The following is a 6,000-nucleotide window of genomic DNA, read 5'->3' as shown; positions in this document are numbered from 1 at the left end:
GCAATACAGTAAACTCATGATTATCCACGGAATCGGGTGGTATGGTAACTGCGGATAATCCGAATAATAGGTATAAAACGATGCTTCTGTATACAATAGCTAAAAAATATGAATAACATTACTACATACATTTAATTTATAGCAAAAAACATTGCTGCATTGCAGCTACCAACATTGAATAAAAAAATATATGTAAAAGGTAAAACTGAACAAAAACACAATTATAAGTTTAGAAAACATTTGATGATAGTTTTAAAAAAATAATGTGAAAAGACCCGCTGATAATTTGAGCCGCGATAATATGTTTGCTGATAATTGAGAGTTTACTGTACTTGTAATTTCTGCCAATACAGCATACAATAATAACCAAATTAGGAAAAAACTGGATAAAAAGAAAGGTAAATTAAAAGTTAGTTGCAAATAATAAACGTAATTTCAATAAAAATGCATACTTTGGGAAAAATAATATTTCAAAGCCTATGAAGGTTTTAACATTACTAGATTATATATAATGCTTTCGTATATGAAATGAAATTCGTCGCCTTTTCCTTTTTGAAAACTAAATGAGTGCTGCACAATTTAAAACAATGGAACACCTTGGTCTAAAAACGTATAATCAATTCAGTTGATAGGTGATGACTTCATTTACTTCCGAGTTGTATCTACGAAGAATGTTAGAAAGAAATTTAAAGAAAGGGAGGAAAGTTTACAAAACCTTTTTTGGAGAATTTTTCCTTTAGTAAATTACAAGCGTGAAAAATGACCACAACGCATTCAACATCTAATGAGATTCTGCAGCTTTGGTAAAATGCAAAACTTTGCTCTTTGCCATGAATCTATGCGCTTCAAATTAATTGAATCCTTCAAGCTTTTCGACACTAAAACTTTTAAAAATATATTTTTTCTCACTTTCACTGATTAAAGCGTGATACTTTGTAATGAATCAAAAGAAAAAGAAACAAGCAAATAATGTAAGAAATTCCTTTTCGAACTGTAAATAATAGAGTATTAGAAGCGTTTAAGAAGTAAGCATTCATTTTTTTGCTAAAACACCTCAGAAAATCAGTATTCTACTAAAGATAATGCATGCCCGTATTTTGGATTTAAAAAAAAAATACATCTCTTGTGCAATTAAAGAGAGAAAGTGACTTTTTTTCTCTTTTTTAAGGAAGCAACATAGCTTATAACTTTAAAAAACAATGTTTTCCTTCAGTTCTGCTTTTTTTTTTTTCAAGTCAGTAAAGAAGTTACCGGTAACCTGAATTTATACGGCTTCAATATTCTTGCAATTGTTGTTGTACAGCTTTTATTTTCACATTGAAGTTTTTTTCCTCCCAATGATCTTTAAAAATCGTAAAATGAAATAATTTAAAGAACACTAATGACAGAATTGTGTAAGTATCACTCCACATATTAATTGCAGAAAAAGATTCAAGACAAAAATCAGAATCAAAAATTGAAATACATAGTATTAACTATAAGGTCATATTAATGTATTCAATATTCAACTTTTCTAGATATCACTCCACCTTTTAGCGTTACGCCTTATGTATTACAGTTGGGTCAGAGCCAAAAGAAACACAAATACTTACAAATGCAAAGTAATTACGTTGCATATATTAACTAAAATTACAGTGCATTTTCAGAAATAAAAATTGTTTTCTAACTTTACAGAAAACTAATCTAACTGTAGTTAATTTCTTCAAAATTAAAATCCCACTTAAAACTTGAGATAAAAATAAACCCCGAATAGAATATTAGGGTAAAAGTTTATAGTTAGGGTAATAGTAGCCGTGGTATTTTATTTTAAGAAGAAAAGAAAACAAAAGAATGTATAAATTCAAAACACAGTTTTGCGCAGAAGGAAAATAGTTTTCTGTCTAATACGCAAAGCTTTTAATCGTTTTCAATTGGTCGTAGTTTATGGTTGCACATACAATTTACATTTCACTTACTTTCAAAGTTATGTGGTAGCCATACTGGACATGTTTTAGTCGTCATGTTTTGATTGACAATTTGCTATACTGTTCCACTCTTAAACGTTCTCTCACAAAATAAAAATAAATTTAAAAAATCCTCCCCAATACATCCTGATAACTATTTCAAAGTTTGAGAACGATTAGTCCAATGGTTTTTCTTTTACAACCATTTCATAGTGGTACATTACGTATAAAAAAACCTCTATATTGCATTGTTAGCTGAGTTAAAAAGATGAATTGTTTTTCAAAACCTTGTTTTAATGACCCAAAGAAGTAGGATTTTTTTTAATGCACATGAAGAGCTCGATTAAAAAAAACAGTAAAAAAAAAAGAAAGAAAGGAAGCGAAACCGTTTTCTCTAATTAAAGTATTGTGATTTTCTTGCTAAAAGCTTAATTATCTCTGTAATTGAGTATAATGCCGTGCAGTAAAAATAATACAATCAAATGGACAGCATTGAAAGGCATTTCAAAGAGAAAACGAATCGATGATGCAAAAAAAAAAAGATTTGAAAAAAAAAAAAAAAGATAATGTTGAGTAAGATTGATTTCGACTTTCAATCCAGACAGTGAATCTTCATTAGGATTGCACAGATGAAATCTTTATCCAATTGTCTTCAATAAAAGACCTCTTAAAATCTTTTGAAAAGTCTTGGAAATTGTCTGTCTGAAGAAAAAATATTTAAACATGAAAAATCATTTGAGCAATATTGATTTTTTATTGATATTATGGATTTCTAGCATTTACCATGTATAAGAAAATCAAACAAACAACCGCACGAAATATACAGACTAACTGTTCCTGTAACAACTGGTTTACTTTCGTGAAATGATGAGAAGGCTTTTTTTCTTCAATTGCACGATTTCAGTTTTGTTTCTTTTCGTATTATTGAGTTTTTCATGTTTATCCGCTATAAAAAAAAACTCGGAATTTTTATGCTTAAAATAACATTTTAAAATATTCTACATGTGCCAAAATTGTATTTTCTTTTGAAAATTTACAAAAGCAGACTATTCTGATGACTTAAACCAATCGAACTCAATAAAAATTGAAACATTTTAGCTCGAGCAACATTTTTTTTTTATTTAAGATAAAATGCCTGTTGAAATTTACAAATGCTGACTTACTGAACTATTATTTCTAGTTTCCCATTTTTTTTACAGAATGTTGCAATAAGATAAATTTTCTCCGGCTATTTTTTTTTTTTACTTCAATAGACGCCATTCCTCAAGTTGAGAAAGCATTTTTACCAAAAACGGTAAAAGAAAGATAAAAGTACTTAACATACTGCGTATATAACCATCTATATATTATTTCCGAAAAGTGCTTCTTTTGTGAAAACTTCATAGCCTAATCAATATTTTATTCAACTTCAGAAGTGGGGTGTCAATATGTTTTTTTTTTCTACTGCTTTCGATGAAAATACAGAAAGTTCACATTTTGGTGTGTTTTTTTCCGAAAAAAAAAACGAGTTGCTCCTGTCTTTTTGTTTCTATTAAGCATTGCTTCAATGTAGCAGAGCATCCCGAGAAAAATTCTGATCCGAATTTCAATGAATAAAAAATTTGAACTCATTTTCAGAATTTTGAGCAACGGCAGTTCTGCTGTTGTTAAAAAAAGGAAACATTACATTAATTTTGACACGTTAAATCGCAGTATATTTTTTTTTAAATACTGTAACATGTAGTGCATAGCAGCCGGAGATAGAGCTCAGTAGCTCAGTTGGTAAGAGCGTCCAATTATCAACTCGTAGGTCGCGTGATCGATGCTCTCATAGGGCAGACAATGCAGTTTTTGGATGCCTAATCTTTCTCAGTTGAGTTTAATTTCCATGAATATGTAATCTTAACTTATTGGGGAACGGATTCTAAACCAAAGCTGTATTTCATTGTACTCAAGGAGAAAAAAGGTTATTTTAACATGCCAAATTGCAGAATTTTACCATTTTATTTCCAAAAGCTGTTTTTTCAGAGGGTGGGGGTGAAGAAGGGCACGCCATAATTTACTTAACACTACATCAAGTTTCAAAAAATAAATATCATTCAAAAGATTTTTATTACCTCTAGTAGCCCAGCTAAACAAATACGTCATGTTTTTGCAATTACAAAAAAAAAAAAAAAAAAAAAAAAGAAAGAAAAATATCGGGCTTTTAAATTACTTTAATCCAGCATGAATGCTTCGAACGACTCAAATAAAGATTGACTACAGAGAAATGGCGGGCAAAAAGGGGGCAAAAACAAACCGCTTGTTTTTTGAAAAAGGTAAAATCAGTGAAAACACTCGAGCAGTCGTCTCGCCTTCTCACATATCCTACCTATTACAATTTAAAATGATCCGTTTTTTAAATTTGAAGCAGAATTGAAAACTCACTGTACGAAAAATGTAAAATATTACAAGAGTATATCAGTAGTGGGGTATTAAATAAACAATTACATTTTTTTTCTTTAATTGAAAGAATAAATGAATTATCACAAAATGTATTACGCAAGTTAGCAGAGGTTACTACATTTATATTCATTTCACTGATTTTCTATCTCACACCGTTTGTTTGCAAAAGAAAAATGTTAAAATCAAGTACGTGAAAATACCGAAGAAGGAGCAGAGGAAGAGTGGAAGAGAAGATGCTAGAAACCGAAGCTACCGAAGAAGGTGCAGAATGTTATATAATAATTTATATGCATGCTTAAACTGAACAATGAGTAGATCATTTCCATTCGTCTTATAAGGAGAGAACGAATCATCTTGCACCAATAGAAACATAGCCAGAGCATGCAAATATAACAGTAGACTTATTTGTCTCGGCGTGGGGCTCTGTAATGTAATGCTTTTCAAGAATTTGCTACGCCATTGAGGTTTTGTGTGCGTTCGTACATGAAACGTTGAGTTTTGGGAATAGTCCATTGTGTAGTATAACAATAGTTATTTGAACATACCGCTGATGTTGGACGGAAGTGCGATTTTTAAGATGCTTTTCGCCCTGCGGGTTTTTAGTTCTAGGATCGACACTGAAACCCAAATGTCATCTAAATCTTCTTGTATGACTTCAACATACTAGTGATGCGATTTCTTTCGAACAATTACTAAGATTTCAGCGAACAAAAAAATCCTTTAGGAATTTATTTTGTCTGGACAACTTTATCATGTATCGTAAAATTTTTATACAAATCATGTGTTGCACATCCTTGTTTCTTCCAGTTTTGGGAATTATTTTTCCTTCTATCTCAGTGAATGGATAGCTTCGCTGAGTTCTGCAACTTGTTATCTGTTTTTTTTTTTTTTTTGAATTCATTGTGGATACTAAGGTAAAAGTAGAACGCTAAAAAATTGATGAATTATACCTAATCTCATATATACGTTAATGTGCGTCAATGACATGTTTTGTATTACTCGTTGCTCGTGCCGTAACGGAGGTTACATAAACAAAGTTAAAATAAAAATGTTAGAGCAAACTCTCGTGAGGTATATTTATTATTCCTTTTTTCTTAAAAATAATAGGTTTTTTTTTTTTTTTTGACGGTACCTATTCAAAAGTTTCAACAAAGAAGCATTGAAACAGTAGTAGCAGCTGTTACTAAGATAAAAACAGTACCTTGAGAAAAATGCAACATTTTAATAACTAAAGAATATATTTTCCCATGCATTCCAAAATGGAAATGGTCATTGTAAGCTGCACTTTGTCCTATGTTTATTTCCAACAGTTGTGTTATGTGTTAATGTGTGCTTATGTAATAAGACATATGTCTACATATCCTATGTTGGCAAGTGTTTAACAGTGGAAAAAAATTCTCAGAAAAATGCATCATTTCACTGAAGATGATATTTTTCGCATGTATTCCAAAATGGTAAATGTGATTAATTATTCATCATACTGCTTTCACAAGAAATATCGACTAGATGTAAACAAAGAAATGCGCCATTTGGCGACGACAATCACGTGTTTGGGGTGAGACCAAATTGGTACCAAGCGACGGCTAGTCAGAATTTTATTGTTTTACGTTTGATTAATTCGAGAAAAATCTCC

The sequence above is a fragment of the Uloborus diversus genome, chromosome 2 (genome assembly GCF_026930045.1).
Source record: "Uloborus diversus isolate 005 chromosome 2, Udiv.v.3.1, whole genome shotgun sequence".
In the NCBI taxonomy this organism is placed as follows: Eukaryota; Metazoa; Arthropoda; class Arachnida; order Araneae; family Uloboridae; genus Uloborus; species Uloborus diversus.
Note: the sequence above shows the minus strand (reverse complement) of the source record.